This window comes from Bufo bufo, chromosome 2, assembly GCF_905171765.1.
Source record: "Bufo bufo chromosome 2, aBufBuf1.1, whole genome shotgun sequence".
Lineage (NCBI taxonomy): Eukaryota > Metazoa > Chordata > Amphibia > Anura > Bufonidae > Bufo > Bufo bufo.
The window spans coordinates 17,639,726-17,666,629 of NC_053390.1; the positions used below are offsets into that span (position 1 = coordinate 17,639,726).

At 46.2% G+C, this 26,904-nt stretch overlaps 1 pseudogene; it reads right to left on the bottom strand.

The window, feature by feature from the left end:
• Positions 1–4,895: 4,895 nt before the first annotated feature.
• LOC120992078 lies at positions 4,896–7,074 on the bottom strand (annotated as a pseudogene).
• Positions 7,075–26,904: the final 19,830 nt, after the last annotated feature.

The window sequence follows — 26,904 nt, forward strand, 5'->3', positions numbered from 1 at the left end:
ATGACAGGCAGTCGACAGGCGTCAGTCTTAGAATCAGTTCCCACTTTACTTATTTGGTCAGTTACAGGGCCAAAACTGACCAAATAACTAAAGTGTGAACTCAGCCTTACAGGTCAATGTTAGTATCAAACATAATGTACTTAACCGTGTAGAGGCCCAAGATTCTACTATAGCGTGAAAGAGTGCACTCCTTTTACACTGTCGTCAGCTGATTCCACATAGATGTCTACAGAACCTGTTCTGTTACACGCTGATACAAGTAGAGCCCCCCGACAGAGTGGAGAGGGTGTCAGAAGTAAGTTTGTGTTGACATCACTGATTATTTTGCCCTTCTTCTGATCCATCACAAGAACAACCCAAAAAAAACACATTTTGTCTTTTAGGAAGTTGGTAATGAGATAGCTAGGATTCGATTTCCTCTTGAAGGACACGGAGCAATTCCTCCCCAGTGTGACTTCATTCGCCCAGGCAAACCAGATGCAGAAAAGCATGATACCGCCATGCTCTGCATAGGTGGTATGCTGGAGGACCACTCCTAATTGTGCCTACAGTGTAGGCTGAGGATGAGGAGACAGAGGAGGACGTTGGTGCAGAAATCACAGTTTGAGAACGCAGAGGCAGCATTGCCGTCACCTAGTTGCTGGTTTGCCTGGGCAGGAACCACATTTACCCAGTGGGTCATAAAGGAGATATATTGTCCTTGACCATAGTTATAGTTCCATACGTTGGCGGTACTATGAACTTTACCAGACACTGACAGGCTGAAGGATTAGCCCACCGTCTGCTCAACATACGTGTGCAGGGTTGGTACAGCCGTTTTTTGGAAGTAATGAGAGCTTGGAACTCTTCACCTCAGCTTGGCACAAGCCATCAGTCCTCTGAAAGGTGCAGAGTCAACTACATGGAAAGGGAGGGATTGTAGTACCAGCAACTTGGCCAGGAGCACTTTCAGCTTCTGCGCTATTGGATGAGTGCACGCATACTGTTGTCTTTTTGCAATCGCCTCTGTGATCGATTACTGATGAAATAAATGATGTGAGGAGCAGGAGCATCACGACTAGTAGATGATGGGAAGGAAACAGAGCTCCCTTCTGCTAAAGTTGGTGAAGCCTTGACTGCAGGAAAAGGGGTGCGGGCTGATAGGAGATGCCTCAGGCTACACCACATTAGTCCCATGGTTTTTCCAGGCCACTTTATGGTGATTCTCCATGTGTTGATGCAGGGGTGTGGTGCCAACATTGGCAGCATGCCTAACTTCTCGCAACACCTGCACCCACGCAACTCTCATTGTCGCTACTTGCCTGCCTACAGGAGGAAGCAGCGGATCTCTCCTCAAAATCTTGGCTGGGCAGTAGCTGCTGACTTTGCTCAATAAGTTTGTCCTCGCTGGAAAGCAGAGCACAGCCAGCAGCATACAAAACTTCCTGAGCAGAAGGATATAAAAAGAAAAAGGTAGGTTCAGGACAGGTGAAGGCACAGAGGTTGTTCCAGGGCCATGCCAACTGCTGAGGAGAGGTAAGTGAATGGAGAGGCAGGGCAATGCTGGGAGTTGTAGTTATTTAATTGGGACTGTATATTAGGGCTGAAGGGAGGGATGTTATTGACATGGAACTGTGTGTTTGAGGTGGCTGGGGGAGGGAGTGATGCTATTACATAGGACTGAATATTGGAGGGGGCTGGTGCAGGGTGATGTTATTTACATGGTACTGTATGTTGATGGCGGCTGTGGGAGGGAGTGATGTTATTACATGGGACTGAATATTACAGGGGTCTGAGGGAGGGAGTGATGCTATTTACATTGGATTTGAATGTTTAGGGGGAGATGTTATTTACATGGGACTGTATGTTAAAAGTGGATGGAGGGGAGGAATTATGTTATTTACATGGGACTGAATGTTGAGGGGGGTAATGTTTACAAGGGATTGTGCATTGGAGGCGGCTGGGGAGGAGGTGATGTTATTTTACATGGGACTGTATTTGGAGGGGGCTGGAGAGATGGTGTGATGTTATTTTCATATGACTGTATGGTGGAGGGGGGAATATAACTGCAGGGGGCACTGCAAATCCAGGGGACATTATAGGCGGTTTTATTACTACTGGGGGCTCTATAGGAGGAACTTATAGATCGACCTTATTTCTACTAAGAGCACTATGGGGGCCTTATTGCTACTGAGGGGTCTGTAGAGAGCTTCATTACCATGGGGAAAAAATAGGAGGCCTTATTTCTACTGGGGGCTCTGTGAGGTTATTATTAATACCGGAGGGCTCTTCTACTAATGGGGGCATTCTTGGGAGCGTTATCACTGTAGGGAGCAGTATTACTAATGAGGGCATCCTAGAAGTGAGTTACTATTGGTGGGACTATGAGGAGCACTATTACTATGGGGGGGAAGTAATGTTTCTTCAGGATATTATTTAGGGGTATTGGGGAGCACAGCGAGCAGCAGGATAACACTGTGGGGACTCCAGTTGGGGGATGATGACAGAAAAGTGATCAAGCTAAGATGTCTGTGTGTCACACTCTGCAAAGACTCGCGGCTGAAAGAAGTTGTACGGACCATATGGAGAAGATGATGACAGAGAAGATCTACATCAGAGGAGACGTCACCTGGAGGCCCTGGATGTGATAGGTATGTGCTGCTGTATACAGCAAAATACAGTATGTTGGGGAGGCATATTTATTGGGGCTTGGGCCCCGGATCTTTTGAGACCCTAGGAACGCCCCTGCCAGCAGCCATGTTGGGGGTAATTGATTTATGAATTGGTTTAAGACTGCTTAGAGTGAGTCGAGCTGTCTACCTCGTACCTGGGTAAACAGACAAACTGCTCCCCGGGAGATAGTTAGCACAATGATGCTAACGATGATGGGCCCGTTTGCTGATCACACTTCAGGACAGGGGACAGCAGACTCTCTGGCCCCTTTTTCCAGCAGGGGGGTTCCTAACGAGAGAATTAACAATAATTTTTAGTCCTTCATAACTTGTTAAGGAGGGGGCGGATGTCTCCAGAATCCAGCTAATCACCTCTCGTATGATTGGGCATTGCATGGACACCAGACATGGTGTATCAACTCGCCTTCATCTTCCTAAAAGAAGGATATCCCCTTCCGAGCGTCCTGGACGTGTCTCATTTGATATACTAAGACTCGGAACGGTGACATGAGAACCCAGGGCCCTCTCATGAAGGAAGGACAAATACAGGAGCAGGAGCAGTAAGACACTGCTGGACAGACAAGGAACAGACTAGATCAGAAGCAGTTGGCACTGCCAGGCTATCAGACGCAGTTAGAACACTGCTAGGCTAAACAGAGTGGACTCAGACACAGAACAGGAACAGAAGAACAGGCAAGGCATGGACAAGGATAACATCAATATCATCACAGGACAGGTACGGAGAACAGACAAAGCAAAAACAGACCAGTCAGCCCTTGGCCCAGTTCATCCCCACCACCACCTCTGTGAAGAACAAGGCTCACTGGCTCTCCGCCTCTGGTCTGCTGGTGAACTTGGTTCTGTGGTAGTGCTACCACTACTGCTTAACCTGCTTTACTGTCATGCTCTTTTATTACATGTGTAATGAAGTACTCTGTTGGTCCCTGGTCTGTTTTTGTCCGTTTCCTGTTTGCTAGACGTCCCGGAGCTTTGCCTTGGGCACGTGACACCACTAAAAAGGGGTTTGATAAAGGGCTGAAACTCAACACTCCTAAAATCCATTTACGGCTATCAATGCCCAATTACAAGGGAAATTTACAGGTCAATCTTTAGTCAGAACATTTTTTTAAAGCTCTTAGAAATCTCAAACCAGTTTTCATCCGTCTTTGCCATCCTGGGATCTTTCAACTGTACTTAAATCCCTTGCCATGCATCCATTTGAGCCTATGGAAGATGCCTCTCTATAAATGTTGACCTCTAAAACAGTATTTCTAATAGCCATCATATCTGCGAAATCTGTTAGTGAGTTAAAGGCGCTATCCTGTAGCGAACCATACTGCAGAGATCTTGGAGATTGTCTGGTTCTGCGTACCATGCCTGGTTTCATTCCGAAAGTTGCCTCCACTTCTTATTCATCAAGAGATCTCTTTGTCTGTTTTTGCCTCTGATTCCATTCACAATGATCAAATAAACTGTCATTTCCTGAATGTCAGAAAGGCTTTTCTTATTTACATCCTAAAGACAGAAACAATTAGGAAGGCAGAAAAATTCTTCCTACAGTTCCAAGGACCTAATAAGGGCAAGAAGGCCAGTAAAGCATCCATTGCAAGTCGGTAAAAAGGTAACCATTGACTACTGCTATGACCTTTTGAATCTGCGGTCTCCATTGCAAGTTAAAGCGCACTCCACCCGGTCCACTTCCTCCTCCTTGTCTGAACTGGCTCAGGTGTCTATGAGATGGATTTGCATGGTGGCAATATGGGCCCCGTCTTCAAAGTTCAACAGACACTATTGTCTGGATGTTATAGCAGCAGAAGAGTGCTACAGTTGGCGACTTCAAGTACAGTACCCCCCTTTCAAATAATATTGCTTTTCAAGTCCCATTGTATGCTATGCTACTGCAGGACTATCAGGAAATCCAAAGCTTACTCAATGAAATTTCCTTTTCCTAGAATTCGTAGGCGGCACAGGCTTTCCCTCCCTTAATAAATGTATTGCTGCATACAAAATACAGGGACTCTTTTGTGTCTTTCTGATACCTCTATAGGCTGTCTCAATTGTTTCAGGGAGGTTGTATTGTATTGTTAATTACTAATTGTTGATAATTAAATGGTTTATTTTTAAATTTTGCTCATGAAAATTAATAAAGATACAAAAAAATGATTTGACAATGTGATATACTATGATGGTCACAAAAAAACCAAAAAACAACACTTGGATTTTTGGTTGCAGGTCACGTCTTGTCATGTCTAAAAATATCTGTACATTTATCTGTACATTTCCCTCATTCTAAACATGAATTTGTTTTCATTCCTATGTGATTTGTCGCATATCTAACAAGATCTATCTGTAAAACATTCCCCACATTCTAAACATTAATACAGCTTCTCTCCTGTGTGACTTATCACATGTGTAACAAGATGTGACTTTTCTGTAAAACATTTCCCAGTTTTTAAACATGAATATGGGCTCTCTCCTCTATGAATTCTCTCATGATTAACAAGACTTGAATTCCTTGTAAAACATTTCCCACATTCTGAACATGAATATGGTTTCTCTCCTGTGTGACTTCTCTCATGTCTAACAAAACATGATTTATCTGTAAAAAAATTACCACATTCTGAACATGAATACGGCTTTTCTCCTGTGTGACTTCTCTTATGTGCAACAAGACTTGATTTATTTGTAAAACATTTCCCACATTCTGGACATGAATATGGTTTCTCTCCTGTGTGAATTCTCTCATGTTTAACAAGATCTGATTTATGTGTAAATTGTTTGCCGCATTCTGAGCACGAATATGGTTTCTCTCCTGTGTGAGTTCTCTTATGTCCAACAAGAACTGATTTATTTGTAAAACATTTTCCACATTCTGAACATGAATATGGTTTCTCTCCTGTGTGAATTCTCTCATGTCTGAGCACGAATATGGTTTCTCTCCTGTGTGAGTTCTCTTATGTCCAACAAGAACTGATTTATTTGTAAAACATTTTCCACATTCTGAACATGAATATGGTTTCTCTCCTGTGTGAATTCTCTCATGTCTAGCAACAAGTGATTTATCTGTAAAACATTTTCCACATTCTGAACATGAATATGGCTTCTCTCCTGTGTGATTTCTTTTATGTCTAACAAGATTATATTTATCAGTAAAATATTTCCCACATTCTGAACATGAATATGGCTTCTCTCCAGTGTGACTTCTCTTATGTGCAACAAGATTAGATTTTTCTGTAAAACATTTCCCACATTCAGGACATAAATATGGTTTCTCTCCTGTGTGAATTTCTCATGTGTAGTAAGATCTGATTTCTGCGTGAAACATTTCCCACAAAGTGAACATGAATATGGCTTCTCTCCTGTGTGACTTCTTTTATGTATAACAAGATTTGATTTATCTGTAAAACATTTCCCACATTCTGAACAGGAGTATGCCTTCTCCCTTGTGTGAAATCCTCTGTCTGTAGAATGACCTGAGATTTTTGTGAACTCTTTAACACAGTGAAACCCTTTATCCCCTTTAGTTGTGGTAACAATCTGTGATTGGTCAGGAAAAGGTTCTTGATGATTAAGGGGATTATATAATAGATCTGTACTCTGAAGTCCTGGATGTACATTAAGGTTTTCTTCTGAAGAGCGCTGCATGATATCTTCATCTTCATTATAATTTAGTGATAACATGAAGTTTCCTTCAGAATTCCTACTGGGATTTCCTGTTGATATAAAATTCGTAATATTTTTTTAAACCATACAATACACAAAATACATTATAATATTCCAATTAGGCTGGAAATGGATCTGGTAGGAAGGAGAAATATAAGGGGTCATTTATTAAGACCGACATCTTAATAACCCCTTTAGCTGGTGGTGGATCTGCCGAAATTATGTAGAGGCGCCAGCCTTTACATAACTTCAGCGTTACCACCGGTCTAAATGTAAACCAGCTTCCTTGCTGTCTTACATTTAGACCATTTTCTAGGCCTAAAACAGGAATAGAAAATAATGAATGTCCCGCCATGCACCCTTTTTTAGACCTGGTGTGAGTGGGGAAAATCGCAGACTGTGGCACAAATAACTTTTATGCTGCAATCTGGATGTGGATATGACTGACCGCCATGTCCTGCAGGAACAGCCGGGATCAGAGAAGAATCTGATCAGAGATCGCCGTTAGCTGGATAAGGGGAACACTTAGAAACATAGAATGTGTCGGCAGATAAGAACCATTTGGCCCATCCAGTCTGCCCAAATAGCCCAAATGACTTCATGATATGATGGGGACATCTCCAATCAAAGAGAAGCGCAGCAGCCGGTGATCAGATTATCCTCCTGCCCTGAAGGCACCAAAACAGAATCTGGAGTCACTTTCTCCATTTACGATTACATACCTGTAGTGACATCTCCTGGAATGTCCTCCTCCACCTCACTCTTACACGGGGGATCGCCCATCATCCTCTCTTCTTCATCCTCCACTTTAATATCAGTCAGATCTTCCCCCTGATTTGTCATCTGTAACAATTCAGTACAATACAGCAGACAGATGGGAAATCTAACAGATCCACATAAAAGACCCCCACAATCTATGACCCCTCTATGACTGAAGGACCCCCTATATAGATGTGTATAGGGCTCAGCATCATCTACCTGAGGATTCTCTGGGACCTTCTCCTCTGGACAGTCCTGGGAATACAGAGGATTACATCTCTCAAGTGGATTTCTCCTCCTGGATCCATCTGTGGAAACACAAGCACACAGTGACTGAATACATGGCCTCCTGTAGATCTGTCTATAGATCAGACACTTCTCTCAGCTCCTTCACTTCTAGGTTCATCTCCTCACCACCTATGCCCAGGTTCCAGCTCATAGCAGGCCACAGTCCCAAATAACCTCTAGTCTGTGAAAGTGAATTGGCCATGTTTGTAGAATGAGGACACGGGTATAAAGCCTCATGCACATGGCCATTGCCCGGCCATGGCCGTATTGTGGCCCACATATGGCGGGTCCGCAATACACGGGCACTGGCCGCGTGCAGCCCGCATCACGGATGCGGACCCATTCACTTGAATGGGTCCGCAATCCTGAAGATGTGGTGCAGAATGGAAGTACGGATCAGAACCCCACAGAAGCACTACGGAGTGCTTCCGCTGTGTTTCTGTCCGTGCCTCCGCACCGGAAAAAAATAGAACATGTTCTATTTTTTCACGGTGCGGACGGATCACAGACCCATTCAAGTTGAATGGCTGTCAATCCTCCATGGTCGCCGCACGGACGTTTCCCATGCATTGGGGACCGCAAATTGTGAACCCCAATGCACGTAACGGCTGCACAACTACCGTGTGCATGAGGCCTAAGTGTCAGGACTAGAGGTTTCTTCTTACAGCACCCTACCAACCAGCAAGGTTTCAGGCCATTGTTTTGACACAATAAAACCACTTCTTATGAGGTAAATTTTGAGAGTGAGAACCCAAAGTGAAGACTTTCGTAAATTAGTCAGTGTGCAAGGAAGAAGTAAACCAACTACTCCTAATCCCCTGTCCACCAGGCACCGAGGTGTTGCAGAAAACTCTGCATCTATAGCCCCCTCCAAGTCTCCTTTCCCTGGGAAGACCATTCTTTTCTTCTTCACTATTTGAGAAGCAGCCCTATAGCCTCTGCTGGGCAACCAGAAACTGACTGGTCACTTCTGCCCAGGACAAAGTGGGTGATAAGCACATCACTTCTGATGGTCGTCAAGCTCTGCCTCCTTCATCTGGAAACTTCCCTACGGTCACCAATTTTTATAGTACACAGAGACCTTGGTCATTTCAAGCCTCTTATGTAGAAGGATCCCTGAGGGCCTGGATTATACATATTGGACACAACATTTGAAATATCTTCCAACCAAATGGGATTTTCTGTTTTCTCAGAGATCAGAAATATCTGCAGATCTGAAATTATAGTGCCATGACTAAGGACACAGTGTGCATCAGAAACGCGTTGGAAGTGTATTAAGTGGTAAAAGTGGTGGTTTTAATATGTACTAACAAAGGAGAAGTTTTTATCACGCTGAACTTATTTAGATATGTAAGCGCATTGAAGCAGAGCAGTGAATCAGTCTGGAACTGGTGAGCGGGGTTTTGTTTTGTTTATGGATTGTTGGAAAGGTATTAGAAGTGTCCTCTTCAGAAACAGAAAATTAAAGAAAAGGACTTTTCAATTAATCATGTGTTTAAAAGGGAAAACATTTTTCTGGCCAAAATACATCCCATGGATATCTACCTGCACGTTCCCATGCTGCCCAGCCACAGGAAATTCCCATGTTCGTAGTGCACACAAATGCGGGCATTCTTCATCTACCAGTTACTTGTCTGCCCTTCTATGTTTCTTCTGCTCCCAGGCTGTTGCTCGGAGCCAGGTTTCTGACAGGCTCCCTTCTGATGGATCTGCACACAACCATACAGCTGTTACAGGATAATGGCTCCCTGATCAGTTACTAAGGAGCTAGTACTAACACAGGAGCCAAAATACCTCATGTCCACTTTCTTCAAGACAATATACACACCTTGGAACAGATGCCTCAAGAGCCTACATAAGAAACATTTGGAGATATCCTTCAACTCACCAAGGTCTGAAGTGGTGGCTAAAACCCAAACATCCGTTACGCGACAACTTCCTTATTCCCCAGCCTCAGAAAAGTCCTCACTATGGATGACTTCGCCTGAGACCTGGGTGCACATGTAGACAGATTGTGGGTCCACAATATGAGTCATAAAAAGGGATAGTCATCCAACCTGAAAAATCCAGGGCTCTCAGGCTAGCCTTAGCTCACTTCCAACCATAGCCTCACAACCACCAAATGCTTCTTCAGTCAAGCTAATTTACCAAATGGTTCATTCGGCTCTGGTAATACTAGAGAGGTAATACTAAGATCCAAATTGCTCTGTGTGTTGCTCTCACCATGTTCTAGCATCAGACAGTTTATCGATCAGCTGGGAAGAGAAGCTGGTGTATGTATAGCTTCCATTATTGCTGAGAGTGCTCAGGAAGAGGCTGGAGGAGCAGACAGAAGTCATAGGCATTCTTCCATGATGGTCTTGCATGGTCTGGTTCCTGTTTTTGTGGTCACACTCTAAGAACCGGTACTGAAGCCTGCTCGAAATTTCGGGCCTTCACTTACAGAAGGGTTGTCTTCTTCATCTTTATCTCTACAAGTTACATCTCACTGAGTGGAAGCTGGCAAGCACAACCTGTTATACCTACCTAGGGTTGTCTCGATACCAAATTTTTGATTCGGTTTTGATACCATAAAAAAGTATTGCGATACTCGATACTATTCGATACCATGCGAAAAAAATAAACACCAAAAAAAAGCTGCGTGCGTTCTGCATTTTATGGAATGTCCGGCCCATAATCGAACAGTCCTATCCTATTCTTGGGGGGACAAGGTGACAAAAAAAATAGCGAATTGCGCAGTTTTTATTATTATTTTTTTCTGTTACGGCGTTCATCACATATAAATTTTTTTTATATTTTAATAGCTTGAACTTTTCTGACGTGGCGATATAGAATATGTTTATTTATTCATTTTTTATATATAAAATTGGGAAAGGGGTGATTTATACTTAATATTTTGGTGGGGTTTTTTTGATATTTTTTTTTTTTTACTTTTTATTTCATAACTATTTCTTCCTTAGGGGCTACAACCTGGGATCTTTTAATCCCTTGTCCTATTCACCCAAGTAGATCTCTATTAGGGTGAATAGGACTTCGCACTCTCCCTGCTGCCCTTTGTATAGTACACATAGCAGCAGGGAGCTTACCATGGCAACCAGGGCTTCAGTAGCATCCTGGTTGCCATGGTAACCGTTCGGAGCCCCAGGATTACACTGCTGAGGCTTCAATCAGAAGCTGCCACTGCGCCACCAATGAAAAGGAGGGGAGGGGACCCTGTGGCCACTGCCACCAATGATTTTAATACTGGGGGGTGGAAGGGAGGGCGCACTGCGCCACTAATAATTATTAACGTTTAATATAGGAGGCGGGTGTCGGCGCCCCTGCCTCTGACAGGGAGCTGCGATCAGCGGTAGTTAACCCTTCAGGTGCGGCACCTGAGTGTTTAACTGCCGCTGATCGCACCTTCCTGTCATAGAGGCTGTGAGCGGCTATGTGATCGTCACACTGAATTCTATTTAGGGTTTTTAGAGTACAAGGGAATGAATACAAATGTATGCCACACTTGCCAGATTTTAATTTATTGAGAATTTGTCTTCACTTCACACATACTTGCAACTGGTGCTCCTCCATTACATGTCACTGCACACACGTGTATACACTGCACATGACGGCTCTTACCTTGTGATATAAGAGGCTGGAGCTCCTCCATTACATGTCACTGCACACACGTGTATACACTGCACATGACGGCTCTTACCTTGTGATATAAGAGGCTGGTGCTCCTCCATTACATGTCACTGCACACACGTGTATACACTGCACATGACGGCTCTTACCTTGTGATATAAGAGGCTGGTGCTCCTCCATTACATGTCACTGCACACACGTGTATACACTGCACATGACGGCTCTTACCTTGTGATATAAGAGGCTGGAGCTCCTCCATTACATGTCACTGCACACACGTGTATACACTGCACATGACGGCTCTTACCTTGTGATATAAGAGGCTGGTGCTCCTCCATTACATGTCACTGCACACACGTGTATACACTGCACATGACGGCTCTTACCCTGTGATATAAGAGGCTGGTGCTCCTCCATTACATGTCACTGCACACACGTGTATACACTGCACATGACGGCTCTTACCTTGTGATATAAGAGGCTGGTGCTCCTCCATTAAATGTCACTGCACACACGTGTATACACTGCACATGACGGGTCTTACCTTGTGATATAAGAGGCTGGTGCTCCTCCATTACATGTCACTGCACACACGTGTACACACTGCACATGACGGATCTTACCTTGTGATATAAGAGGCTGGTGTTCCTCCATTACATGTCACTGCATACACGTGTATACACTGCACATGACGGATCTTACCTTGTGATATAAGAGGCTGGTGCTCCTCCATTACATGTCACTGCACACACGTGTATACACTGCACATGACGGCTCTTACCTTGTGATATAAGAGGCTGGTGCTCCTCCATTACATGTCACTGCACACACGTGTATACACTGCACATGACGGCTCTTACCTTGTGATATAAGAGGCTGGTGCTCCTCCATTACATGTCACTGCACACACGTGTACACACTGCACATGACGGGTCTTACCTTGTGATATAAGAGGCTGGTGTCCTCCATTACATGTCACTGCATACACGTGTATACACTGCACATGACGGATCTTACCTTGTGATATAAGAGGCTGGTGTCCTCCATTACATGTCACTGCATACACGTGTATACACTGCACATGACGGATCTTACCTTGTGATATAAGAGGCTGGTGCTCCTCCATTACATGTCACTGCACACACGTGTATACACTGCACATGACGGCTCTTACCCTGTGATATAAGAGGCTGGTGCTCCTCCATTACATGTCACTGCACACACGTGTATACACTGCACATGACGGCTCTTACCTTGTGATATAAAAGGCTGTGCTCCTCCATTACATGTCACTGCACACACGTGTATACACTGCACATGACGGCTCTTACCTTGTGATATAAGAGGCTGGTGCTCCTCCATTACATGTCACTACACACATGTGTATACACTGCACATGACGGCTCTTACCTTGTGATATAAGAGGCTGGTGCTCCTCCATTACATGTCACTGCACACACGTGTACACACTGCACATGACGGGTCTTACCTTGTGATATAAGAGGCTGGTGTCCTCCATTACATGTCACTACACACACGTGTATACACTGCACATGACGGCTCTTACCCTGTGATATAAGAGGCTGGTGCTCCTCCATTACATGTCACTACACACACGTGTATACACTGCACATGACGGGTCTTACCTTGTGATATAAGAGGCTGGTGTCCTCCATTACATGTCACTGCACACACGTGTATACACTGCACATGACGGGTCTTACCTTGTGATATAAGAGGCTGGTGCTCCTCCATTACATGTCACTGCACACACGTGTATACACTGCACATGACGGGTCTTACCTTGTGATATAAGAGGCTGGTGCTCCTCCATCATGGCCTCCTTGTACAGATCCTTGTGTCCTTCTATATACTCCCACTCCTCCATGGAGAAATAGACAGTGACGTCCTGACACCTTATAGGAACCTGACAACACAATGACACCGTCATCACCCAGACCCCTCCAGTGCTGTTACTGGAGAATTTCCCAGCATTCCCAGCAGTGTCACCTCTCCAGTCAGCAGCTCCATCATCTTGTGGGTGAGCTCTAGGATCTTCTGCTCATGTATCAGGGGGTGAGGGGGAGGCTCTGTGATGGGGGGAGGGGTCCTGCTCCGCCCTCCTGACTCCTGGAGATGGATGATGGGAGTCACACAGTCCTCCGATGTCTTCTTCACTATTGTGTACTCCTGTGGATGGAGAGAGACACTTAGGGAATAAACCCTTCAGGGCCATGTGCTCTCCTCCGGCCCTCTCCTCCTGGTACAACGTGCCTACTTACCTTCTCATGGCTCCTACAACATGACTATTGGTCACTGGTCACATGACACATCACTCACCATACTGGGGGCTGATCTTCAGGTTCTCCGTCACTTGGAAGGTCTGGAGGCCGTTCTCCAGGACCCTGGACTCTTCCTATGACTTCCTATGATGGATTCTCCTTCCCGATGTCTGACTTGTTACAGAATACAATAAAGAGGAGAGAAATCTAGAAAAGTTTACCTCTCCGCTCAGCAGGGAGATGATCTCCAAGGTGAGGTCTAATATTCTTCTGCTGATCTCCTTCCTGTCCATCCTTGGTGGTCATTCAGGAGAAGAGGAGAGAACTGGAGGAGCTGGAGGCTTCTAGTACTGCAGGCGCCTTTATGAGAAGAGGAGAGGAAATCATCCAGGGGACAAGACCAGATGTCACCTCCAGAACCGCACTTCCTGAGCCTGGAGGGGCCCCGCTTCTCAGAGCCCCCACCACATGGATTCCAGGGGCCCCAACATGGAGATCTCTGGTGTCTCCACAGGAGATAAATGTCTGATAGATGCAGGTCCCACCTCTGGGCTGTGCTCAGCTGTGTCCAGAACTCCTAGAGAAGAGACTGGAGAGAGCTGAGCTCAGGCTGGGCCCCGCGCCATTCATTCTCCTCCTGGAGGCAGGGGCCCCTCACCAGGACAGTCAGGGGCCAGCGAATGATGACAACCCCCACTATCCCCACTACTCCTCCCCCATCATACTAAGCTGAGGAGCGGAGAAGGATTCCTTGTGTGTAATGGAGGAGAATCTCCAGAGGTGACATGTCTGAGCTCTCCACCACACTGTCTCCTCACAGCTCATCTTACCTGCAGGCTGGAGGAATGGCTGATACCAGAGAGAACAAGAGCCCTGACTACCGACCAGGACCTGCCCAGTATCTGCTGCACTGCCAGAGCTGAAGGACCTGGGGTGACGTCACCGTCATGTGATCACTGCAGGGGGCGGGGCTCAGCAGTAGAGTAGAAGGGGTGGTGAAGGACCTGCCCAGTATCTGCTGCATTGCCAGAGCTGAAGGACCTGCGGTGACGTCACCGTCATGTGATCAGTAGAGGGGGCGGGCTCAGCAGTGAGGAGAAGAGGTGGCGAAAGACCTTTGATGATGTCACCATCATGTGATCAGTGTAGGGGGCGGGGTCAGCTTTGGAGAGGAGATAAGATGGAGGAAGAGCTGTAGTTGTGGTCATGTGACATGAGAGGGATGATCCTTGCATGGAGAAGGTGTTTATGATAGTTTTCTTATAGAACTGGAAAAATGCTTGGAGTTGTAGTTCTCACCTCTGAAATATTGTCTGGACATGCTGGGGGTTGTAGGCAGGGTCGGGCCGACACAGAGGCTGGGGAGGCTCCAGCCTCAGGGCGCAGGCCAGCTCCCCAGCCTCTGGGCGGCCATCGCTACTGCTGCCACGAATGTCGGGCTGCCGGCCGCGCTGCCTGGAGGACGGAGGGAGTAGTGAGCACTGCACTGACTTACGTGCTCCCTCCCTGCTCCGCCTCCTGGCTCGGCCGCTCCGCTGCTCTGGTCTCTGCTGTCTGCTCAGTCGACGCTTACTGGCTGCGTAGTCAGGTCACATGTGCGCGGCGCCCTCTGGAGACCAGGAGCAGCGCGGGCCGGGCAGCAGCAGGCAAGGCAACAGCACACCGGGAGCGAGCACCTGCTCTGGCAACTGGCATCTCCAGGGTGTAGAGGTGAGCGGAGCTGTAGTGTATATTATATTACCGTTATGTGCGGCCACTCATACTACACTCAGTTACCGTAATGATGGCATCCATTCCCAGCATTATAAGAGCCATCACTTTCTCAGATTACAGAGTGGGCAATGCTGCCCAGCTGATGGTGCCAGGTTATAACATGCCAATGCCAGCATTGCCCACTCTGTAATCTGAGAAAGTGATGATTGTCATCAGGCTGGCATTGGCATGTTATAACCTAGCACCATCAGCTGGGCAGCATTGCCCACTCTGTAATCTGAGAAAGTGATGGCTCTAAATATAATGCTGGGAATGGATGCCATCATTACAGTAACTGTATGCTCTGACTGTGTATTACTTCTCAGTGCACTGCCCAGTTTATTCTCAGTGCTGCTTCCTTTGACATTGGCATATGGCTAGGATATATCGGCCATGACTGTGATAAGACAATCATTTACAAAAAAAGGTGATTTACACTACGTGCAGAATTATTAGGCAAATGAGTATTTTGACCACATCATCCTCTTTATGCATGTTGTCTTACTCCAAGCTGTATAGGCTCGAAAGCCTACTACCAATTAAGCATATTAGGTGATGTGCATCTCTGTAATGAGAAGGGGTGTGGTCTAATGACATCAACACCCTATATTAGGTGTGCATAATTATTAGGCAACTTCCTTTCTTTTGGCAAAATGGGTCAAAAGAAGGACTTGACAGGCTCAGAAAAGTCAAAAATAGTGAGATATCTTGCAGAGGGATGCAGCACTCTTAAAATTGCAAAGCTTCTGAAGCGTGATCATCGAACAATCAAGCGTTTCATTCAAAATAGTCAACAGGGTCGCAAGAAGCGTGTGGAAAAACCAAGGCGCAAAATAACTGCCCATGAACTGAGAAAAGTCAAGCGTGCAGCTGCCAAGATGCCACTTGCCACCAGTTTGGCCATATTTCAGAGCTGCAACATCACTGGAGTGCCCAAAAGCACAAGGTGTGCAATACTCAGAGACATGGCTAAGGTAAGAAAGGCTGAAAGACGACCACCACTGAACAAGACTGAAACGTCAAGACTGGGCCAATAAATATCTCAAGACTGATTTTTCTAAGGTTTTATGGACTGATGAAATGAGAGTGAGTCTTGATGGGCCAGATGGATGGGCCCGTGGCTGGATTGGTAAAGGGCAGAGAGCTCCAGTCCGACTCAGACGCCAGCAAGGTGGAGGTGGAGTACTGGTTTGGGCTGGTATCATCAAAGATGAGCTTGTGGGGCCTTTTCGGGTTGAGGATGGAGTCAAGCTCAACTCCCAGTCCTACTGCCAGTTTCTGGAAGACACCTTCAAGCAGTGGTACAGGAAGAAGTCTGCATCCTTCAAGAAAAACAGGATTTTCATGCAGGACAATGCTCCATCACACGCGTCCAAGTACTCCACAGCGTGGCTGGCAAGAAAGGGTATAAAAGAAGAAAATCTAATAACATGGCCTCCTTGTTCACCTGATCTGAACCCCATTGAGAACCTGTGGTCCATCATCAAATGTGAGATTTACAAGGAGGGAAAACAGTACACCTCTCTAAACAGTGTCTGGGAGGCTGTGGTTGCTGCTGCACGCAATGTTGATGGTGAACAGATCAAAACACTGACAGAATCCATGGATGGCAGGCTTTTGAGTGTCCTTGCAAAGAAAGGTGGCTATATTGGTCACTGATTTGTTTTTATTTTGTTTTTGAATGTCAGAAATGTATATTTGTGAATGTTGAGATGTTATATTGGTTTCACTGGTAAAAATAAATAATTGAAATGGGTATATATTTGTTTTTTGTTAAGTTGCCTAATAATTATGCACAGTAATAGTCACCTGCACACACAGATATCCCCCTAAAATAGCTAAAACTAAAAACAAACTAAAAACTACTTCCAAAAATATTCAGCTTTGATATTAATGAGTTTTTTGGGTTCATTGAGAACATGGTTGTTGTTCAATAATAAAATTAATCCTCAAAAATACAACTTGCCTAATAATTCTGCACTCCCTGTACAGTGTAAATCTGTGGTCGTCGACGACGCTTGCCCGACTGGCTGAGTACAGCGCGCACTTTGACCTGACGCGCTGTACACAGTCAGGTCACATGTGCGCCCTCTGGAGACCAGGAGCAGCGCGGGCAGAAGCAGGCAGCAGCACAGCACTGTGTCACGACCCAGCGGCCAGGCCCCAGCAAGGATAGAGCATGAGAGTCTGCCCTGAAGTGATTTAAGTTCTTAAATAAAGATAATATTCTTTTCCGTCTGATCTGAGGTCTGATGGGGTTCTGGATGGGGTAAAATTACAAGGAACGCCCTGGGGGGGAAAGGGGGTCGCACTTGGGCAGCTCAGCCTCTGTTGGTGGTGGACCTTGTCCCAGCCCTGGTTGTAGGTATCTGATATATAGCAGTCTGGACATGCTGGGGGTTGTAGGTCTCTGATATATAACATTCTGGACATGCTGGGGTTGTAGTTCTCTGATATATGACATTCTGGACATGCTGGGGGTTGTAGTTCTCTGATATATAACAGTCTGTGGTGACCTCTCATATGGACGACATAAAAGACTGCAATGTAGTTGTTCCCGCGAGTGCAGGTCTGAAGAGGACCCAGGGTTCATACCAACGCTCCCTCCGTGTAATGGAGCCGCAGACGCCTCAGACGTCTCTGGGCAGCAGATTGTGCAGTGTGAACAGTGATGATTCTGTATGGGGAGGAGTGAGAGCGGCAGCCATTGCTCATCCCTGTACTGTGGAGAGGATCGATGCCTGTAAATGGAGCAGGTGATTATCAGGAGAGGACGCTGCCCTGACGTCCTAACCAGCAGCACTATAAGGGGGTATTCCTGCCCCGTCTACTAGGAGGACAGATGGAAGTTTGTAGTAATACTGGTTTCTGGACCCCGGAAGCTGCTGCTATTGTCCATCTGTTTGCAGTAATTCTCCTCCCTCTGGGCAGCCTGACTTAGTGTCTCTTGGGACACATGTTGGGATGAAAGCTCTCTACATTTTTAGCGTTCCTCAGATACGTATTAGAAATGAGCGAATTTTTTAAAAATTCTATTCGGACGGTTTGCCAAACTTTTTGAAAAGATTTGGTTCGATCTAAATTTATTTGCGGTGAATCGCGTTAAAAAACAGCTATTTCCGGGCTGCAGAGAGCCTGTATAGTGGTGCAGAACACTGTGCCTTGCAGTAACACGCATAGGGAGTCTGCTGTGGTAGTGAAATAATACTATGAGTCAGTATGACATGCAGATGACAGGCGTCGCTCTTAGAATCACTGCACACGTCACTTATTTGGGAAGTCACAGGGCCAAAACTAACCAAATAACTCAAGTATGAACTCAGCCTTACAGGTCGATGTTACCGTCGAGAAGAATCGCACTCCTTTTACACCCTCGTCAGCTGATTCCACATAGATGTCTACTAGTGTTGAGCGTGCATGCTTGGCCTGTTTGACTCGAGCATCGCGATGCAGGAGCATTGGGCCCAGCAGATGATGGGAAGGACAGATAGCTCCCTTCGGCTGAGGTGGTAGAGCCTTGACTGTGTGAAATCGGGTGCGGCGTGCCACCGGGTGATGCAGAAGTTGCTGCAGCAGGCTGGACCACCACATCGGAGCCAATGGTTGGTCCAAGGCCACTTTATGGTGATGCTGCATATGTTGACGCAGGGCTGTGATGCCAACCTTCACCTTCTGCCCACATATTCTACATATGGCCATGTTAACCTCCTCCGGCAGCTTTACAAAGAACTGCCACACTGCTGAGTAGGTGATTTTACCCCCTACACTATGCACAGACTGACTGCTACTGCCACTTCCTCCATGAACCCCTGCACCACTACTTCCCAGGCAGGTAGGCTCCTGCGAAGCAGGTGGTCTACCCCAGGCCTGTTTGGCTCACGACCTCCCACTGCTGCCACCCTGCTGACTCCCGACAACGCTACCACCTTGCTGGCTCCGCCGCTGCCTCACGGGCAAGCTGCCACCCTCTTCTCCTGATGATGATGAAGACCCTTCTTCACCCGGCTCCCAAGTGCGATCGGCTTCATCATCGAGTACTGTCTGCACGTCACTGATGTCCTCCTTAACGGTCTCTGGGTCAGGAGCCTGACCGCTCGCAAAACCAGCTCCCACGCCACTCTCCTCATCATTACTTGCCCGCCTAGCGGAGGAAGCGGCGGAAGTCTCCTCCACATCTTGTCTGGCCAGTAGCTGCTGACTGTCCTCTAGTAGCTCGTCCTCGCTGTATAGTGGAGCTGAGCCTACAGCATATAATACTTCTCTGGCTGATGGAACAGAAAAGGACAGAGGCAGGTTGAGGACAGGTGAAGGCACAGGGCCTGCTCCCGGGCCATGCCAACTAATAGAGATGTCCCGAACTATTCGCCGGCAAACATCGCTTGTTCACGTTCGCCGCGGCGGGCGAACATATGCAATGTTCGGTCCGCCCCCTATACGTCATCATTGAGCAAACTTTGACCCTATACCTCACAGTCAGCAGACACATTCCAGCCAATCAGCATACTCTCCCTCCCAGACCCTCCCACCTCCTATTAAAAAGCAAGGACAGCATCCATCTTAGATTCTGAAGCTGCAGTGTTAGAGCAGGGAGTGCTGCTGCTGAATTAATAGGGAAAGCGTTAGCTAGGCCAGTGTTCTGTGTCCACTCCAGTCCTCAAAGACTCATCTGCTGTAAGGACAGCGTCCTGACAGCACCCCAAAAAGCCCTTTTTAGGGCTGGTACATCAGTCTGCTTTTATTTATTTTTTCTATATATATATGGCAGTTGCCTGCCCGTGTGTGAGAGGCCACAGGCCCACAGACTGTACTGTGTGCACACCACTCATATAGGGTGGCACAGTACCTTGCAGATAAAAAAGTCATTTAATTTTTTCTCTGTAATATAATTGCAGTTGCCTGCCAGTGTGTGTCAGGCCCACTGACTGTACTGTGCCCACTGCCCACCACTCATATAGGGTGGCACAATACCTTGCAGATAAAAAGTCATTACATTTTTTCTCTGTAATATAATTGCAGTTGCCTGCCAGTGAGTGTCAGGCCCACTGACTGTACTGTGCCCACTGCCCAACACTCATATAGGGTGGCACAGTACCTTGCAGATAAAAGTCATTTAATGACCTTCAATAAGATCAGTGAGGACGAGGAACAGGACATGAGTAGCTCGGCATCCAACCTTGTGCAAATGGGGTCTTTCATGCTGTCATGCCTGTTGAGGGACCCTCGTATAAAAAGGCTGAAGGAGAACGACCTGTACTGGGTGGCCACGGTACTAGACCCCCGGTATAAGCAGAAAGTGGCTGAAATGTTACCGAATTACCGGAAGTCGGAAAGGATGCAGCAGTTCCAAAACAAGTTAAAAAGTATGCTTTACACAGCGTATAAGGGTGATGTCACAGCACAACGGGAATCTAACAGGGGAAGAGGTGAAAGTAATCCTCCTCCTACCACGACCACGCCGGCAAGGACAGGATGCTTTACAGACGTGTTATTGATGGAGGACATGTAGAGCTTTTTAATTCCTACGCATCGCCACAGCCCTTCGGGGTCCACCCTCAGAGAATGACTCGACCGACAGGTAGCAGACTACCTCGCCTTAACTGCAGATATTGACACTCTGAGGAGCGATGAACCCCTTGACTACTGGGTGTGCAGGCTTGACCTGTGGCCTGAGCTATCCCAATTTGCGATAGAACTTCTGGCCTGCCCCGCTTCAAGTGTCCTGTCAGAAAGGACCTTCAGCGCAGCAGGAGGTATTGTCACTGAGAAGAGAAGTCGCCTAGGTCAAAAAAGTCTAGATTACCTCACCTTTATTAAGATGAATGAGGCATGGATCCCGAAGGGACTGACAGTGGGGGATGCATTTGACTAAAAAAGGCCTGATGAGATGCCTTGGGCTAAAAATGGTCCCCTCGCTGCTATATTTAATATCTGCATGCTGTATGACTTGCGTGACTTCTCCGCCACCAACTAGGTTTTAAGCCGCAGTGTTTTAGTACACTTTCTGCCTGGAAAACATACATTTTTCTGGCCGCTGCTACAGCAGCGACTGCAACAATACCTAATTTTGCCAAATTTTTCTGGCCTCTGGTACTGCACTGTGGCTGCAAAAACAAAAAAAAAGGCACATACATGTGTCAATTCCCCTTCGTGATCGTTACCTTGGTGTGGTGAAGGGGCTTGCGTATCACAATGAAGAGATCACCTCTATAAGTGTGTTGGCAATGTTGGCACACCTCAGATGATAAGGTCGTTGCTTCATTGTGAACAGACCAAAAGCGATCGGCTGGATAATTTTTCATAGAAAAAACATTAATTTTCTTTGTGATCATCTAAGGTGATCATTAAAGCCTACTAGGCCAACAATGGGCCCACACTGCAGAATCATTGTTTTCTGGGTCACTTAACTGTCACTGAACTACCTCAGCACGACCATAGGCTTTGAAAAACCGTCATCGCCTTCAATCTCCCGAACGTGCGCATGAGCACAGTCCTCACTACACCAAGATTGACGCATAGAGGAATAAAATTTATGTCATGAGTGTGTCAACTATTGACAACTCTTTGCGGTTGTTTGCGGTGCGTTAAACGGGGAGTTTGGTCTGTCAGAGTTTGGTCTGTCACTGTGAAGCGGGCGTAACCCTTACACTACCTGATCGATACAACATCATACCTGATGTTTTAAAGCACGTTATTCCAAACAATTTAGGAATGTTGGGTGATTTATGCCCTTTATGGATTAAAACCCGACTCTGTGTCAACTACGTAATTTTCCATGGGAGTTTTGACATGGATCCCCCTCCGGCATGCCACAGTCCAGGTGTTAGTCCCCTTGAAACAACTTTTCCATCACTATTGTGGTCAGAAAGAGTCCCTGTGGGTTTTAAAATTCGCCTGCCTATTGAAGTCTATGGCGGTTCGCTCGTTCGCGAACATTTGCGTAAATTCGCGTTAGCGAACGGAAAATTTTATGTTCGCGACATCTCTACCAACTAAGGGTTGTGTCTAACGAACCCACCGACTCTTGGCTGGGGGTTTATGATTTCACTTGGGATGAAGTGGATGACCGAGTTAACCAATCAAGAACCGCTGGGTTGCTGGTCAAGACATGACCGCTTGATGACATTGCGACTTCTGGTGCCACGCCCCCTTACTCTGCTGCGACCTGTGCCTGCGCAGTTAGTAGTAGCTACTCCTGGTACTACTGGCAAAAGTTTGGGTCATGTGAAAGGAGTCTGCTTTTATTGTGGCAAGAAGGGACATTTTGTGAATTTTTTTCCGTACTTGCAGCCTCAAGGTGTAAACAAAAAGGAAAAAACATTTAATCCTCAAATTACTATTGGTGGTATGGATGGGGAGCAAGAAAACCTACTTTTGTCTTTTACTGGTAGTACCCGTTTTCTCCTGTCTGCCGAGGTGGCGCTAGAGTCCAAAACTGTGAAAATCAAAGCATTTATCGACAGTGGGGCAGGAGTTAACTTGATTGATGGAGAGTTTGTACGCATTCACGGGTTGACTACTAATGCTTTAGAGAATAGTATTTCTGTTTTTGCAATTGACTCAGCACCTCTCGCCCAAAAATGCCTGTCGCAGGTAGTGAATGACATTCATTTAAGAGTGGGTGATTTGCATCAGGAATCATCGACTGGCAAGCGAGACAGATTCTCGATTGGAGTGATTTTTGCATGGACAACTGTCTTAATGCATCATTCTCTATTGTTACCACTAAAACTGTACCCTCGTTCATTTCAGAATTTTCTGATGTTTTCTCTGAGAGTGGTAATCAGGAGTTGCCTCCGCACCGGGAGTATGACTGTCCCGTCAATCTTATTCCTGGAGCTAAATTGCCCAAATCTCGGTTGTATAATCTTTCGGAACCCGAAAGAAAGGCCATGCGAGAGTATATTACCGAGAGTTTGGCAAAGGGACATATTAGACAATCCAAGTCCCCATTGGCTGCTGGGTTTTTCTTTGTAAAGAAAAAAGATGGTACCCTGAGACCATGTCTGGACTTCCATGAGCTTAATCGCATCCCCGTCCGTGATCCTTACCCCCTTCCTTTGATTCCGGATTCTTTTAGTCACATTGTCGGTGCCAAGGTGTTCTCTAAATTGGATCTGAGGGGGGCATATAATCTGGTAAGGGTCAAGGAGGGGGATGAGTGGAAGACCACATTTAATACACCTGAGGGTCATTTTGAAAACCTGGTCATGCCCTTTGGGTTAACCAATGCTCCTGCGGTTTTTCAACACTTTGTCAATGACATCTTTCATCATCTGGTGGGGAGGTTTGTCGTTGTATACCTTGATGACATACTAATTTATTCGCCTAATATGAGGACTCATCAGGATCATGAGACAGGTGTTACAGATCCTAAGAGAGAATAAGTTGTATGCGAAGATGGAAAAGTGTGTATTTGCAGTACAGGAAGGCAATTTCTGGGTTACCTGCTCTCATCCTCAGGTTTTTGTATGGATCCCGAGAAGGTCAGTGCTGTGTTGGACTGGGATCGACTCGAAAATCTGAAAGCGCTTATGCGGTTTTTGGGGTTTACCAACTACTACCGTAAATGTATCTTTAACTATTCATCGGTGGTTAAACCTTTAACAGACATGACTAGGAAGGGTGCAGATATTTGTGTCTGGTCTGATGCGGCATTACAGGCCTTTTCTGCTGTGAATAATGTTTTGCTTCGGCCCCTATTCTGGTGCAACCGGACGTGACTCAGCCATTTATTGTTGAGGTTGACGCGTCCGAGGTAGGGGTATGAGCAATCTTGTCGCAGGGTCCTTCACCTAGTAAATCGCGCACATGTGCATTTTTCTCTAAAAAACTCTCTACTGCTGAAAGGAATTATGATGTGGGGAATAAGGAATTGCTGGCCATTAAGTTGGCGTTCGAGAAATGGCGGCATTGGTTGGAAGGAGCAATTCACCCTATTACGGTAATTACGGATCACAAGAATCTGGCCTACCTGGAGTCGGCTAAGTGACTGAACCCAAGGCAGGCCAGATGGTCATTGTTTTTCACCAGATTTAACTTCGTCACTTACCGCCCTGGGGTTAAGAACGTCAAGGCGGACGTTTTGTCGCGTAGCTTTCCTGGGGGGGGGGGGGGGGGGGAGTCTAATGACCCTAGTCCCATTTTATCTGAAGGGGTAGTCATATCCACTCTTTATCCTGATCTCGAGGCCAGGGTGTTGGAGGCACAGAAGGATGCTCCGGACTCTTGTCCTCCGGGGAAATTGTTTGTTCCCTCCGAATTACGTCACAAGGTGTTTGAGGAACATCACTGTACGGTGCTTGCTGGGCACCCTGGGAGCAGATCGACTGTCGATCTCATCTCTCGCAGATTTTGGTGGGCGGGGTTGCGTAAGTGTGTTGAGGACTATGTGTCAGCCTGTGGTACCTGTGCACGTGCTAAGGTGACACATACTCGGCCTTCCGGATCTCTGCTTCCATTGCCCATCCCGTCCAGACCTTGGACCCATCCATGGATTTTATTACGGATTTACCGAATTCTTTGGGAAAAAGCGTGATTCTGGTGGTTGTAGATCGTTTTAGTAAAATGGCACACTTTATTGCATTACCTAGTCTACCCAATGCTAAAACTCTTGCACATGTGTTTGTCGACAACATCGTGAAACTACATGACATTCCCTCTGATGTGGTGTCCGATAGAGGGACTCAGTTTGTTTCCAGATTCTGGAAAGTGCTCTGTACTCGTCTGGGTGTACAATTGTCCTTCTCTTCGGCTTTTCATCCTCAGTTGAACGGACAGACGGAGCGCACGAATCAGAATCTGGAGACAGGAATCCACTGATAAGTCGCCGTTTTTTGGGGTATATGGGTTCCATCCACAGTTTGGTACATTTTCTGGTGCTCAAAATTCCGTCATTCCTGAGGAGGAACGATTTTCCTCTTCTTTGTCTTCTATTTGGCGGAAAATCCTAAATAACCTGAAAAAGATGGGCAACAGGTATAAGCATGCGGCTGACAGGAGACGTATGAGTGGTCATGACCTGAGAGTGGGTGATTCTGTGTAGTTGTCTACAAAAAACATTAAACTTAAGGTACCTTCTTGGAAGTTGGGCCCAAGATCATATAAGATCACTGCCATTGTTAACCCTGTAGCCTTCAGTCTTGAACTTCCTCAGGCATTGAAAATCCATAATGTATTTCATAAATCGTTGCTAAAGAAATGTGTCAAACCTGTTGAGCCGTCCCCCTTACCTCCCGATCCTGTCATGGTGGACGGCAATTTAGAATTTCAGATCAGCAGGATTGTGGACTCCCGAGTTCTCCAGAGATCCCTCCAGTATCTCGTTCATTGGAGAGGGTATGGACCAGAGGAGAGGATGTGGGTTCCAGCGACCAATGTTAATGCTAGTCTTCTGGTGAGAGCATTCCACAGAGCTCATCCTGATGAGGTCGGTCCTGGGTGCCTGGAGGTCACCCGTAGAAGGGGGGGGGGTACTGTCACATCTGTCACAGGTCTCAGATTGTCTGAAAGATTATCTACGCATTAGTGATCTGACAGCCTCTTTTGATTTCACTTTGTCTATGTGTTGCTGGTATGTCCACACCTCCTGTTCAGGTGTGGATCATGTGACCTTTACCTCGCCCTATTTAGTCTGACTTTACCCATCACTCCTTGCTTGGGATAGCTTAATTTGGTTTTGGAAGAGCTGGAGTGAGGTTCTTGTTGGAGTCCTGTTCATCCATCATCCTCAGAAGTTAAGTGTTCCGCTTGTTGTGTTTTGTATTCCCCCCCCCCCATCCCCTTTTCTTTCTTGGTATACATTTTTTACTAATGTATTTTCTTCAGCAGGTCCTGGTGACAGAGGTTTAGAGGTAAGAAAGACAACTTCCAAATGAAAGCACCTTGCTGCAAGGAATCTGATATATGTCTTGTCCTATAGCTAGGAATTACTATGGTGCCAGAATGTCGCCCTCGTGACCTCGCTGTAAACCATCTCTGCAGTGCTGACTGATTTGAAGATCCAGATGACAGGAGTCAGTCTCTCTTCTTTCAGGAAAATGCAAAGTATTGCAAAGTAGTGCAACAACCCCAGTCAGTGCACCATTCTAATGAAGAATTCAGGATAAACTGTTTTCCTCCTCTGACAAGAAGAAGAAGGAAGAGGGAAATATTCATTCTAAGTAAAGAAAGTAACAAAGAAATTGTTCATGTCCATCTGGTTGGGAGACCAGGATGATGACCACGGGGTATCTACCTCTAGGGGGCCTAGGGCCTTCAAAGTGGTTGAAGCTTTGAAAAAAGCTATGATGGCAGAATGGAAACATCCTGAAAATTATCCTTACTGACTAATTCAGTCCAGATTCACTATAGACAGCTTCTCAATCCTGAACAGGTCTTCTTCTGATAAATGTGGAAAGCTAAGCAGAGAGTGCTATGTTTCTGGTTTGGGTTGGGGGCCTACATCTCTACTCAGGAGCTGCTGTACTTGAGAGAATAAGGCCAGAAAGTCATCTGCTCAGTTTTGTTCTGTGGAAGTGTATACTTCATCAGATCTTTCATCTGCATAAAGTGAATCATCCATTGAGGTGAATGTGTCTGCCCTCATTGGAGTGTAAAGTACACAGCTTCAGGCCTGTAAAGTATAACTTACATATAGTGGGTTCTTCCTACTAAAGTTAATACATTTATAGCCAGATTATCCTGCCATTCTATTGTACCTTCAGAGATGGAACAACACCTGTCTGTGGGTCCCTCCTTCGAACTGACCGTGCTCTTAGAGAACCCTACCCTCAGGCTGCTGTGGCTTCTTATTTCTCTGAAGTCCTAAAGAAATATATCCTTCAGATCTAGAGTTCCAGCTATGATATATTTACGGTGATGCCAACTAGGGTGACCACATTTCC